This window comes from Bufo bufo, chromosome 1 (assembly GCF_905171765.1).
Source record: "Bufo bufo chromosome 1, aBufBuf1.1, whole genome shotgun sequence".
NCBI classification, from domain to species: domain Eukaryota; kingdom Metazoa; phylum Chordata; class Amphibia; order Anura; family Bufonidae; genus Bufo; species Bufo bufo.
In genome coordinates, this window is record NC_053389.1 from 264,627,068 (window position 1) to 264,642,937 (window position 15,870).

Below are 15,870 nucleotides of genomic sequence, written 5' to 3' on the forward strand. Positions count from 1 at the left end.
CCTAACAATACAAAGCCAGTTTATATCTCTCTACCACCCAGTTAGTTACAACACTCTTCCCCTATCCCTGCCCCTAACAGTGCCAAGCTAGTTTATAGCTCTCTATCACCCAGCTAGTTACATAGCAACTTCTCCCCTATCACTGCCCCTAACAACACCCAGCTAGTTTATAGCTCCTCCCACCCAGCTAGTTATATAGCCACTCCCCTATCACTGCCCCTAACACCCAGCTAGTTTATAGCTCCTCCCACCAGCTAGTTACATAGCAACTTCTCCCCTATCACTGCCCCTAACAACACCCAGCTAGTTTATAGCTCCTCCCACCCAGCTAGTTACATAGCCACTCCCCTATCACTGCCCCTAACACCCAGCTAGTTTATAGCTCCTCCCACCCAGCTAGTTACATAGCCACTCCCCTATCACTGCCCCTAACACCCAGCTAGTTTATAGCTCCTCCCACCAGCTAGTTATATAGTCACTCCTCCCCTAACACTGCCCATAATAACACCCAGCTAGTTTATAGCTCCTCCCACCAGCTAGTTACATAGCCACTCCTCCCCTGTCACTGCGCCTCCTAACAATGTCCAGCTAGTTACACCCAGCTTGTTACATAGACTCTCCCCTATCACTGCTCCTAACACCCAGCTAGTTTATAGCTCCTCCCACCAGCTAGTTATATAGTCACTCCTCCCCTAACACTGCCCATAATAACACCCAGCTAGTTTATAGCTCCTCCAACCCAGCTAGTTACATAGACACTCCTCCCCTATCACTGCGCCTAACAATGTCCAGCTAGTTACACCCAGCTAGTTTATAGCTCCTCCCACCAGCTAGTTACATAGACACTCCCCTATCACTGCCCCTAACACCCAGCTAGTTTATAGCTCCTCCCACCAGCTAGTTATATAGTCACTCCTCCCCTAACACTGCCCCTAACACCCAGCTGGTTTATAGCTCCTCCCACCAGCTAGTTATATAGTCAGTCCTCCCCTAACACTGCCCATAATAACACCCAGCTAGTTTATAGCTCCTCCCACCCAGCTAGTTACATAAACACTCCCCTATCACTGCCCCTAACAACACCCAGCTAGTTTATAGCTCCTCCCACCAGCTAGTTATATAGTCACTCCTCCTCTAACACTAGAGACTTTCTGTAAAAAAAACTATTCTAACTACATTTTTCATTCTGGCATCCCGTTCCCTCTGCATAGAAACGCTTAACTGACTACACTTTACAGTTAAAAACAATTGCTAAAAGGGGTTTTCCAAGACTTTTATCCTGATGACCCATACCTTTGTTAGGGCGTAAGTATCTGATAGGTGGGGGTCAGGCACCCAGGACCCCCACCGATCAGCTGTTTGAAAATGCACTGGCGCTCACAGTAGCACCCTGACCTTCTCTCAGCTCATCAAGTACAGAGCTGTACATTGTAGAGCGGTTGTACTTGCTATCGCAGCTCAGCCCCATCACTTCTTTGGAACTGAACTGCGCCTAGACCATGTGAACGTTGAACATTGCGTCTAGGGACGTAACTACCATATATCGGCAGACCATGCAACTGAGGCCCAGGGCAAGAGGGGGCCCAGTCTTAGTTGGGATCATCTCCTCTTCTACTGGTCAGGACTCTACCCTCTAAAGAAACAACTTGTAACAAATGAGGCAGTGGAAAAAATGGCCCAGTGGTCATTGAAAGGGGTTTAGGTGGAAACCCTTCTGACCTGGGTGGGGGCCCTGGTTAGATTCGTGCTATGGGGCCCTTACTTCTCTACATACGCCACTGGTTGCGTCACTGGCCTAGTAAAAGCTGTGAGAAGGCGTGGTGCTACTGTGAGCACTAGTGCCTTCTCAAACAGCTGATTAACAGGGGTCTCGGGTCCAGGGGAGGGCTGGCAGCCTTAGTCCTGGGGGGCAAATCCAATCAAGTGGCCCATTTTTAGCCCCGCCCATTATTAAAAGCCCCTCCTACATATCATAGGCTACTCCTAACACACACTGTACAGCTGGCATTCTATAGCTGAGGCCTGTCTACACATCATACACATCATACGGAGAGGGGAGGGTCTGTCCTGGCTGCACTGCCTGCTTATACAACAAGCTACAGCCAGGAAGCTCCTCCGCTCTCCTCCCTCCCCAGATCCTGCTCAGGGCTTGTGGTTCCCCCCCCATCTGCCACCCGCCTGTTACCTGGTGCCCCCTTTCGTCGTCCTCACCCAGCTCTGAATCCTCCTTCTGCAAATGGCAAGAGGAGGAGCATCTCCTCTCCTACATAGCGCCCCATACCTCTTACATCCAGTGATGTCACCTTTGATGTAGACGTTCTCTTTCCTCATCTTCTCCATTCAGACCAGACCGCCATGATGATTTTTCTGCCATCTCCCGTCTCTGCAGAGATTGAGAAACAGACATTAGTTTCCCACATTTCCATCATCTTCACATCTTCTGAACACCCTTTTTCTGCCACCCCCAATACTATACTGCAGAAACAGCCCCCCTGGAAATACTACTACCACACAGATAGTGCCCCCAATACTGTACCCGCTATGCCCCCAATACTATACTGCAGAAACAGTACCCCTGGGAATACTACTACCACACAGATAGTGCCCCCTTAAACAATTATGCGATGCAGGCCTCTTCCGGCCTGTGTCCCTGCTGTGTGCTGCCCGGCTCAGGCGGCGCAATGATAATGACGTCATTGCGCTGCCTGAGCCGGCCTGTGATAGACTGCAGGCATTAGTGCCTGCGGCCTATCAGAAGAACAGGGGAGGGACACGCCTCTCCCTCCCCTGCCCCACAGCACACAGCACGGCCGCAATTACATCCAGGACTGCGCCGCCTGTGGTGATCGGCGGTGCGGCCCTGAAGAATAAAAAATAAAAAAAAATTTTTTTAAAGACGGGCGGCCCAGCGGACTTTTATTTAGGGCGGCCTGGGGGACAATTGCCTCCCTGCCCCCCGGCCCAGCCCGCCCCTGCGGGTGTCGGACCCCCACGATCAGATACTGATGACCTATCCAGAGGATAGGCCATCAGTATAAAAGTCTCTGAAAAAACCTTTAAAGGGTGCTATTTTGGCCTTCCATCAAGTGGCTGGAAGCCTATGGATACTCTTGGCTATATGACAGGAGCTCCTCTGGCACATATCGCAAACTTACATAGAAACGCTGTGTGAACATGACCCTAATACACACCTGATGTGTTACAGTGAATTACTCTGGAATCCAGGCCGTCACAGTGGATTGACTAAACTGGATACAAAACTCTAGAAGAGAGAAGTTTGAGACGTCAAGGTTCAGATTCACTGACAGCAAGCAGAGATCTTGAAAATAGTCATAATTTGAAACAGAAGTATTATAGAAAGCTGCCGAATCTTTCTATATACAGTCACTAAGACCTATTAACTGACAACTGGAAGACCTTTTAGGACTTTGGATGAATTCTGCCACTAGTTTCTCTTTATGTAATAAATCAAAATCCATCTTCCAGCAGATAACGCAGTGAATGTGTTGTATACAGAGGAGGTGTTGATATAGTAAAATAGCAGATATGAGTCAGTGCAAGGAGTGACATAATTCTCATATGCTGCTGCTTTTCATAGCACAAGTTCTTATATGGAGTAGTGCAGATGGTGACTTTTTTCAAATTTATATATCTCAGCATTAGAGATGAGCGTCATAATACAAGTCTATGGCCTGCATAACGGATCCGTCCTCGGAAGCGTGAACTAATTTCATAACATGAAATTCGCTCATCTCTAGTCAGCATCCTCCATTATGTAGCTAGAAAGGTTTAAAGGGGTTGTGCAAGAATGACCTGTAAAGGGAAGCTTTCCTGCCTCTAGGCCTGGCTCCCCAAAATGCTCTTCGCGGAAAACATCTGATTTGACATCGCCTGTAACCAATCACTGGCCGCGGTGATGATCATTAGAGATGGCCGTGCGGTTCACCCGGCAGTCGTTTCGCGGTGAATGATGTCCGCCGGCGCCATATTCTTTGCATTGTTCAGAACTTTGACCCATGACCCATCCATCAGATGGGACAGGACAGCCAATTGAGACGTTTCAGCACATGGACACACCCCCTACCTTATAAATAAACCCAATCTGGCCGCCATTAAACATTCAGTCTTTTGCCAGTATAGGGAGAGGTTGCTGTGTAGAGCAGGGACAGACTGTTAGAGAATCTAGAGACATCAAACGCTAGCTAATAGGGCCACAAAAGTCCTTTTAAGAACTGGTATAAGTGTTCTATCGATAGGTGCGACATACTGAGGGGTGTAATATACTTATAATATACTTTCTAACATAGAAAGTATATTATAGTGCATTTGTATTGTGCAGCAGTTGTGTGCGGTTCTGCTGAGATACCGCAGCTATACAGAGGGACAAACGACATTGGAACAACTAATTGCAACTGATGTGCTATACCAGTTGCCCACAAAAAAATCTGATTGAGGCAGGGGTGTAATATGCCTATAATATAATTTCTATATAGTACATTTGTATAGTGCAGCATTTGTGTGCGGTTCTGCTGAGATACCACAGCTATACAGAAGGACAAACATCATTGGAACAACTAATTGCAACTGGTGTGATATACCAGTTGCCCCCCAAAAAAATCGGATTGAAGCAGGGGTGCGATATACAGAGAATATAATTTCTATATAGTGCATTTGTATTGTGCAGCATTTGTGTGCTGTTCTGCTGAGATACTGAAGCTATACAGAGGGACAAACGCCATTGGAACAACTAATTGCAACTTATGTGATAAACCAGTCGCCCCAAAAAAAACTGATTAAAGGGTTCTATATACTTGCTTCCACAAATTCTGCTCTTCTATAGGGACTTTGGCACAGGGTCATTTTGAAAATGACAGGCAGAGGAAGAGGCAGGCCGTTCTGCAGGGGTGGTAGGGGTCGGGCAGTTGAACCAGGCCGGAGCCTAAGTGGGAAGTTGGAGAAAGTGCATGCGATTATGTCAAAGGACGCACCAGAGTTGGTTGAGTCGCTCACTCAGCCTTCCGCTTATGCACCCACCTCACTCTCTACTGTGTGCACCCCCAAAGACACCACCATCACCACCACCATAGCCCCTCCACTTGAGTCAGAGGAATTATTTTCCCATCAATTTCCAGACCTTACCGATGTGCAGCCATTCTTGGCATTGGATGAGGAAGAGGAGGTAGCAATGGCTGCCACCCAGATCAGCCCACCAGACCACCTGACGACAGTACCCAGATCAGCCCAAGGACGGTGGTCCCCGCTGTTGCTGCCTACTTCGAGATCTCTAATGTCAGTGTTGGGGAAGGTGACGATGATGACGTGTCGATGGACGTCACATGGGTGCCCACAAGAGAGGAAGAGGAGGGGAGTTCAGAGGGAGAGATGGAGCAGCAGATAGGGAGGAGAAGGAGGAGAAGCAGGCAGAACTCACAGTGCACTGGAGGCAAAAGCCATCCACCATGCACGGTCACATCTTGCGCTCCCAGGACGCCAGAACATGGCTCCGCAGTGTGGGCTTTTTTTAAACGTGTCAGCTGCTGATAATAGTGTTGCCATCTGCAGCCTGTGCTGTCAACGCATATGTCACGGTAAGCCCAACACTCACCTAGGGACGACCATCTTAAGAAGGCACCTGGCCTCCCATCACCAAGCCCAGTGGGAGCAACGCCGTCAGAACCCACAAAGCCACACTCCTAGTGCTCCACATCCTGCCTCTTCTCCTTCTCCTCTTTCCTCCCATTTGTCCTCCACTCCACCTTTCACCGTGCCATTGTCGCCTTCATCTGGCAGAAGGCAGGCTTCCGTGGCCCAAATGTTCGAGCGTAAAAAAAAAATTATGACACTGTATAATCCTCTTGCCCAACGGCTGACCACTGGCTTGGCGGAACTGCTAGCCCGCCAACTACTGCCATATAAATTGGTGGACTCTGAGGTCTTTAGAAAATTTGTGGTCATTGGCACACCGCATTGGAAGGTCCCCGGAAGGAAATATTTCTCCCAGAAGGGCATCCCTGAACTATATGGCCACGTTCAGCGGCAAGTTAATATATCTCTGGCACACAGTGTCTGTGCCAAGATACATATGACCACAGACATGTGGTCTAGCAAACACAGTCAGTGAAGTTTCATAACTTTTACTACCCACTGGGTGAACCTTCTGATGGCCGTCAAGCATGTAACCCATGGCACCCGTGTGGATTTGGTGTTACCGCCACAGATTGCATGCAGGCCTGCCTCTTCTTCTCCTCCTCCTACTCCATCCTCCATCTCCTCCTTAGCTGACTCCTCCATGGCTACTGCCTCTTCCGCTGCACCCCCCGAGCTCCCCAGAACCTATTAGACGTGCCAGGTGAGATGTTGCCATGCTGTGCTACGGCTGTTGTGCCTGGAAGCCAAGAGCCACATCGGTCCTGCACTCCTTTCAGCTGTGCTGTCACAGGCCGATCAGTGGCTAACCACGCTCAATTTGACAGTTGGTAAAGTGGTGTGCGACAATGGTGCCAGTCTGCTGAGCGTGCTGAAACAGGGCAAAATGACACACGTGCCATGCATGGCACACGTCCTGAACTTAGTCGTGCAGCGATTCGTTGCCAAATACCCTGGGGTCCAGGACGTCTTGTTGCAGACCAGGAAAATCTCTGGCCATTTTAAAAGCTCTTACACGGCCATGGCTCACATTGCTGACGTTCAGCGACAATACCATTTGCCCGTCAGATGTCTGATTTGTGACTTCCCGACCCGCTGGAACTCCACTTTGTATATGCTTGATAGGCTGCTCCAGCAGAAATGTGCCGTTAACGACTACCTGTACGAACTCTGCGGCAGGATAGGATCTGGGGAGCTTGTTTTTTTTCACTACGCCAGTGGCTGCTCATGAGTGATGCATGCAGACTTCTGCGGCTATTTGCTGAGATCACCAGACTGGTCAGTCGCAGCCATGGCGCCATCAGTGACATTGTACCTTACGCCTTCTTTCTGGAGCATGCATTGCATCGTGTCATTGATCAAGGAGGAGGAGCAGGAGCAGGAAGATGAGGAAGTTGCAATGCTGGATAAATTCCAAGGGGGAGCTACTCCATCTGAGACAAGTCAGCAGGAGTCTGAAGAGGAGTCAGTCAGAGGAGGATGGGGCCTGGGGGGAGGAGGAGGAGACGGAGCAAGAAGAGCAGGCTTTAAACTTTTCTGGGATCCCTGGTGTTTTCCGTGGGTGGGGGGAGGAGACCAAAGACGACATTCTCCTGGGCGATGAGCAGGAGCCAGGCCGCTTCACTGCTTCCAATTTAGTGCAAATGGGGGCCCTCATGCTCCAGTGTTTGAAGAGGTACCCCCATATAAAAAAAGCATAAAGGTCAAGGTCCTGTACTGGGTGGCAACGTACTTATACCCCCGGTATGAACACAAAATGGCGGACATGTTACCAGCATCACAGAGGGCTGTCAGAATGCAGCATTTCCAGGCCTTGCTGTGAGAGATGCTGCATTCTGCTGTTGCGGGCGCTGGCAGAGGAATTTCCACCCACATAGAAACTGTTTCGAGTACCAATCCTACCGCGCCTGCAAAAAGACAGCGGTTTGCCATGGAACTCTTGGCTTGCCCCTCGTTGAGTGTCCTGTCCGAAAGGACATTCAGCGCAGCATAGGGAATCATGACCGATAAGCGCACTCGCCTAGCTCAAGACAGTGTGGACTACCTCACATTTCTAAAAATGAATGAGGCATGGATCTCTGAGGAATTCAACACCTATGACGTCCACGTTTAATTGAATTTCCTCATGACAGCCCACAAATATCCGCCACCACCCAGAACAAATAATGGTCCCTGTCTTAGGTAAATACAGCGGCATAAAAGGCCTTTTATGTCTGGTGAATGCCTAATGTTTGGGACCTTGGAGGAATTAAACACCTGTGACGACTAATATCATTTGGGGTTTTTTCAAGAGGGGGATTTAGTTAGCCATGTTTTTAATCCAATTTTATATTTTTTGGTCTTTTAAATATATGTATTTGACATGTATTTGTACTGGCTTGCAGTAAAATTGATATCCAGTGACCATCTACTATACCTGCAGCCACATAATTACTTGTTCTTTTCTGTCCGGTGAATGCCTAATGTTTGGGGTCTGTACTACACTGGCCTGCAATAAAATTGATATTGAATGGCCATCTAATATACCTCCAGCCACATAATCACTTGATCATTTATGTACGATGAATGCATATTTTTTGTGTGGCCTGTAATCTAACTGGCCAACAGTAAAATTGTTATACGGTGACCTCCTAATTTACCTCCAGCCACATTATCAATTGTGCTTTTCTGTACGGTGAATAAATCATTTTTGGGGCCTGTAGTCCACTGGCCTGCTGTAAAATTGATATCCATTGACCGACTAATATACCTCCGGCCACATAATCACTTGATCTTTTATGTACGGTGAATGCATATTTTTTGTGGGGCCTGTAATCTAACTGGCCAACAGTAAAATTGTTATATGGTGACCGCCTAATGTACCTCCAGCCACATTATCAATTGTTCTTTTCTGTCTGGTGAATGAATAATTTTTGGGGCCTGTAGTCCACTGGCCTGCAGTAAAATTGATATCCATTGACCGACTAATATACCTCCGGCCACATAATTACTTGATCTTTTATGTACAGTGAATGCATAATTTTTGGGGCCTGTAATCTAACTGGCCAACAGTAAAATTGTTATACGGTGACCGCCTAATGTACCTCCATCCACATTATCAATTGTTCTTTTCTGTCCGGTGAATGCCTAATGTTTGGGGCCTGTAATACACTGGCCTGCAGTAAAATTGATATTGAATGACCTTCTAATATACTTCAAGCCACATAATTACTTGTTCTTTTCTGTCCGGTGAATGCCTAATGTTTGGGACCTCGAAGGAATTTAACACCTGTGACGACACGTGTTATCGAATTTCAACTATTATCATTTGGGGGTTTTTCAAGAGGGGGGATTTCGTTAGCCATGTTTTTAATTTAATTTCATATTTTTTGTTCTTTTAAACATATGTATTTGACATCTATTTGTACTGGCCTGCAGTAAAATTTGTATCATTTATGTACGGTGAATGCATAATTTTTGGGTCTGTAATCTAACTGGCCAACAGTAAAATTTTTATACGGTGACCGCCTAATGTACCTACAGCCACATTATCAATTGTTCTTTTCTGTACGGTGAATGAATAATTTTTGGGGGCTGTAGTCCACTGGCCTGCAGTAAAATTGATATCTAATGACCATCTAATATACCTCCAGCCACAACATACTGTAATTGTTCTTTTCTGGCCGGTGAATGCTTAATGTTTGGGGCATGTAGTCCACTGGCCTGCAGTAAAATTAATATCCAATGACCATCTAATATACCTCCAGCCACATAATTACTTGTTCTTTTCTGTCTGGTAAATGCCTAATGTTTGGGGCCTGTTCTCCAGTGGCCTACATTAAAATTTGTATCCATTGACCGCATAATGTACCTCGAGCCACATAATCACAATTTCTTTTATGTCAGGTGAATGCCTAACTTTTAAGGACCGTACTCCCGTGGCCTAATATAAAAAATTTCTAGGCTCCAGCAGGGCACATTTCTGAGAATTTACCTTTAAGACGCATAAAAATGGCCCCTGATTAAAATAAATATTTTTTGGGGAAATTTTGCCATTGATCCCCCCCTGTTATGTCACTGCCCATGTTGTGGGACGATTTGTGCACTTCTTGTAAGTATTTGGTGGCTGCAATAATGACTGCCATTAAAGTGAATGGGACCCACCGAAAAACTTGAGGTTCGCGAACATTTGATCGCGTTCGCGAGATCGTGTTCGGGGATCGTCCCAGCCGATGTTCGTCCATCATTGGTGATCATCTCCCCTTACGTCATGACAAATAGACACATGATGCAAGGGGATCCAGCCAGTGATTAGATGTGATGATTTCACACCAGATGCTGACATAAAGGGAGCCCAGCAGATGTTGACATTGAAGAGAAGAAGCAGGGAGCCAGCGCTGGGAAACAGGTAAGTAAGTTTCCCTTTACAAGTCCAGCCAAGGTGGGGGTTTGCCAAATCAGCAATGCCAATCAGTAGTCTATCGTAAACCCAATGTCTATCATATCTTAATTTGCTATTAGGCTGAAGGACTTCTACTGGTGCAGGTCATGTAGTTTCATTATTACATTGATGCTTTCCTCTGGAGGTTATAGAACACCATGGGCCACTGAAGTTTTCATTCTGCCCTACCTCACATAGTGGTTTATGAGAAAAGCAGAGCTCTTATCTGAGTGGAGGACCTTCCCAACAGTTAAATTTGGTGCTTCACTAATGATGTACACACCATAGGGTCAGCCATGTGGCTACTATCTATCCCATCGAGACAGATAGGTTTGGTCCCATCCCCTCTGCAACTGGGTGCCGAGAACCTGGGAAAGACTCTTCCAAAGGCACTGCCATGTTAGCCCACAAAAAGGAGGATAAGAAGGGCTAACAAGCACCAGGCCCTTCTAACCTGTTTGTCATTATCAAGGGGGAAGTCATTTTAATGCCTGCAATGAAACACCCCTGGGCTTCACCAAACTGAATCCTAATTCCATGAACCTTCAAAGGGAATGTGTCATCAGAAAATGACCTATCATTTAAATCATGCCTTTACCTTAACATATTTTTAAAAATGTATTTTTATGTTAATGTATTTTTAAAGAATTTTTGGTGGTTATTTTTAGTTTTCCATTTCAATATCTATATTTATTTAAAAAAAATCCTAAAATCCTGCAGTTTCTGCACTGGCCACTAAGTCTAATAATAGGTGCCACTTCTTGGTCTGTATAGACCACTGTACTGCAGTTATCTACTTACCATTACAGGTAGGATTAGGATGACAGATGTCAACTATTTATAGATAACACAGGATCCACCATTCTCAATAGGTGATTTTCAAATCTTATCTACTCCCTCCTGACCTCTGCACAGGTCACGGAGCATGCTTAGAAAACTTTCCCATAGAATCAATGAGTTACCTCCTGTCCATTGTGTCTATGGCCCATGGTGGCTGTTGTAAAGCAATCTCTAAATGCTGGAATCTGTCACCAGTGACCTCTCTATCAAACTGTCAGCATAGACATATAGCTATGGCTCACCTGATTAAAACAATGTTTGTTTTTTTTCTTGATCTGTTGCTGTGTTCTTGAGTTATGATTCCTTTTCGTAACATGCAAATTAGACTTTTGGTGCAATGAGAGCATCACCATTACTCTTGCTGCACCAAACCACCACTCCTTTATGTGGCCAGCCCCTCCCTGGCTACTTGATTGATAGGCAGTGGAAGAGCATCGAGGGAGGTGCTGACTATAGAAAGGAGTGGAGTTTGGGTGCAATTAAAGCAATGGTGACATCCTCATTGCACCAAAAGCCTAATTTACATGTTAAGAACAGTGATGAGCGGCAGGGGCAATATTTGAATTCGCGAAATTTCGCGAATATTTGGGTGAATATTCATCATAAATTCGAGAATTCGTGATCTCCAGTCATTATATTCTTGATTGCTAAAATCGGCAATCAGAAAATTGGGAATAAAAATTTGTGATACGAAAATTGGCGATCAACACTACTCCTAAAGTCAAAGATATTGCAGCCTTCTCAAGCAAGACCTAATGTGGAGACATGGAAGTAGCATTGATCATTTTCTTAGGTAGCTAGGAACATCTGATGGTAACTAGAGTTGAGCGAACCCGAACTGTAAACTTCGGGTTCGTACCGAACTTTAGGGTTTTCGGCACCCGGACCCGAACATTTACGTAAAAGTTTGGGTTCGGTGTTCGGCGATTTTTATGCCGCTTTTTGAAAGGCTGCAAAGCAGCCAATCAACAAGCGTCATACTACTTGCCCCAAAAGGCCATCACAGCCATGCTTACTATTGGCATGGCTGCAGCATGTGACCCAGCCTCTATTTAAGCTGGAGTCACGTAGCGCCGCCCGTCACTCTGCTCGGATTAGTGTAGGGAGAGGCTGCAGCTGCTGTGAGGGAGAGATCAGGGAGAAATCTTATCAAGAACTGTTTTTTGTACTCAGCGATCTACAGCAAATGTGTTTTGTGGGTGCAGTGCACAATTTTTTTAAGCCTGCCCTGAGCCAACTACTACTGAAAACAAACTTTTTTTCTTCAGTTAGTCAATATCAATACATAATCGGCAGCCATTTTATGCAACGATAGTGCACCAGCACAGGATATCTGCATGTCTGCAAGTCCAGCAATACAGATTTTTGCTTACTGGTGTTAAAAAAATACATCTGTTAAGTATAGTGCACATCTGGGATTACACGTGCATAAGTGATTGTCACATTTAGGCCAGAAATACGGCTTTGGCATACTGGGGTGAAAAAAGTCTCTGATATACTGCACATCTGGGATTACACGTGCATAAGTGATTGTCACATTTAGGCCAGAAATACGGCTTTGGGATACTGGGGTGAAAAAAGCTTCTTATATACTGCACATCTGGGATTACACGTGCATAAGTGAGTGTCACATTTAGGCCAGAAATACATCTTTTTGATTACTGGGGTGAAAAAAAACTCTAATATACTGCACATCTGGGATAAAACGTGCATAAGTGACTGTCACATTTAGGCCAGAAATACGGCTTTTTGGTTACTGCGGTGAAAAAACCCTCTAATATACTGCACATCTGGGATTAGACGTGCATAAGTGACTGTCACATTTAGGCCAGAAATACGGATTTTTGGTTACTGGGGTGAAAAAACCCTCTGTCAATTGGGTGGCCGACAGTGGATCCAGCACGTTCACATTATCTCCCACCCAGTCTTCTGCAGAAAGCGCACAGGTGGCGCATGAAACCCATGCCCATCAGTCTGTCACATCACCCCCGTGCATATCGGGGAACCTGTCTGAGCCTCAAGTCATGCAGCAGTCTCTTATGCTGTTTGAAGACTCAGCTGGCAGGGTTTCCCAAGGGCATCCACCTAGCCCTTCCCCAGGGGTGGAAGAGATAGAATGCACTAACGCACAACCACTTATGATTCCTGATGAGGACATGGGAATACCACCTCAGCACGTCTCTGATGATGACGAAACACAGGTGCCAACTGCTGCGTCTTTCTGCAGTGTGCAGACCGAAAAGGAGGTCAGGGAGGAAGATTGGGTGGAAGACGATGCAGGGGACGAGTAGGTCCTAGACCCCACATGGAATGAAGGTCGTGCCACTGACTTTCAGAGTTCGGAGGAAGAGGCAGTGGTGAGACCGAGCCAACAGCGTAGCAAAAGCGGGAGCAGGGTGCAAAAGCAGAGCAGCCGTCGCCAAAACAGTTCGCTTGCTACTAGCCACAGTGACCAGGGACCGAGCACACCAAAGGCAGCTTCAAGGAGTTCCCTGGCATAGCACTTCTTCACACAATGTGCTGACAACAAGACCCGAGTGGTTTGCACGCTGTGCCATCAGAGCCTGAAGCGAGGCATTAACGTTCTGAACCTTAGCACAACCTGCATGACCAGGCATCTACATGCGAGACACGGGCTGCAGTGGAGCAAGTACCTTCAAAACCAAGAAAGGGCTCAGGCCCCTCCTGCTCCCTCTTCTGCTGCTGCCTTGGCCTCTTCCTCCATCTCTGGAGGAATCTTGGCACCTGCCGCCCATCAAACAGAGGATGTGCCACCAACAACACCACCTCCGTCACCAAGCATCTCCACCATGTCACACGGAAGCGTTCAGCTCTCCATCTCACAAACCTTTGAGAGAAAGCGTAAATTCCCACCTAGCCACCTTCGATCCCTGGCCCTGAATGCCAGCATTTCTAAACGGCTGGCCTTTGAAATGCTGTCATTCAGGCTGGTGGAGACGGACAGCTTCAAACAGCTCATGTCGCTTGCTGTCCCACAGTACCTCGTTCCCAGCCGCCACTACTTCTCCAGGAGAGCCATGCCCTCCCTGCACAACCAAGTATCGGATAAAATCAAGTGTGCACTGCGCAACGCCATCTGTGGCAAGGTCCACCTAACCACAGATACGTGGACCAGTAAGCACGGCCAGGGACGCTATATCTCCCTAACTGCACACTGGGTAAATGTAGTGGCGGCTGGGCCACAGGCGGAGAGCTGTTTGGCGCTTGTCCTTCCGCCGCCAAGGATCGCAGGGCATCATTCTTTGCCTCCTGTTGCCTCCTCTTCCTACTCGGCTTCCTCCTCCTCTTCTACCACCTCCTCATCCGGTCAGTGACAGACCTTCACCACCAACTTCAGCACAGCCAGGGGTAAACGTCAGCAGGCCATTCTGAAACTCATATGTTTGGGGGACAGGCCCCACACCGCGCAGCAGTTGTGGCGGGGTATAGAACAACAGACCGACGAGTGGTTGCTGCCAGTGAGCCTCAAGCCTGGCCTGGTGGTGTGCGATAATGGTCGAAATCTCGTTGCAGCTCTGGGACTAGCCGGTTTGACGCACATCCCTTGCCTGGCGCATGTGCTGAATTTGGTGGTGCAGAAATTCATTCACAACTACCCCGACATGTCAGAGCTGCTGCGTAAAGTGCGGGCCGTCTGTTCGCACTTTCGGCGTTCTCATCCTGCCGCCGCTCGGCTGTCTGCTCTACAGCGTAACTTCGGCCTTTCCGCTCACCGCCTCATATGCGACGTGCCCACCAGGTGGAAATCCACCTTGCACATGCTGGAGAGACTGTGCGAGCAGCAGAAGGCCATAGTGGAGTTTCAGCTGCAGCACGCACGGGTGAGTCGCACTGCGGAACAGCACCACTTCACCACCAATGACTGGGCCTCCATGCGAGACCTGTGTGCCCTGTTGCGCTGTTTCGAGTACTCCACCAACATGGCCAGTGGCGATGATGCCGTTATCAGCGTTACAATACCACTTCTATGTCTCCTTGAGAAAACACTTAGGGCGATAATGGAAGAGGATGTGGCCCAGGACGAGGAGGAGGAAGAGGGGTCATCTCTAACACTTTCAGGCCAGTCTTTTAGAAGTGGCTCAGAAAGAGGATTTTTGCAACAGCAGAGGCCAGGTACAAATGTGGCCAGCCAGGGCCCACTACTGGAGGACCATGAGGAGGATGGGGATGAAGCATGTTCACAGCGGGGCGGCATCCAACGCAGCTCGGGCCCATCACTGGTGCGTGGCTGGGGGGATACAGAGGACACAGACGATATGCCTCCCACAGAGGACAGTTTGTCCTTACCTCTGGGCAGCCTGGCACACATGAGCGACTACATGCTGCAGTGCCTGCGCAATGACTGCAGAGTTGCCCACATTTTAACGTGTGCTGACTACTGGGTGGCCACCCTGCTGGATCCCCGTTACAAAGGCAATGTGCCGTCCTTAATTCCCTCACTGGAGCGTGATCGGAAGATGCGCGACTACAGGCGCACGCTGGTAGACGCACTCCTGAGAGCATTCCCGACGAGGGCCGGACTGGGACAAAAAATAGGCCCGGGCATTTTTGACTAAGCAGCCCAATCACATGACCCGCAAAAGGCCCCACCCCCTTGCAGTCTAGTGGCGGAGCCAAAACCGGAAGCACAATTGAGAGGCAGGGCCAGCCACCAGTAAGATAGGAAGGCTTCAGCCAACACACAAGCTTCTTTGGGGGTCCCCAGGTGACATTAGGGGTCTTAGTACGATCCGGCCACCGAATCCGGCAGAAAATGCAAGGAATTGACTGGACACAAAGCACAGCATACAGCGGGTTATGTCCCGCTGATTCTCTGCATTTTTCCCAGATTGTGGCCGGATCTCTGCCGTACCCCATTATAGTTAATGGGGCTGGAGGGCATTCTGTCTGCATCCAGCAGTGCCGGATCCAGTGAATTCTCAGCTGGAACAGCCTGCCAGGAT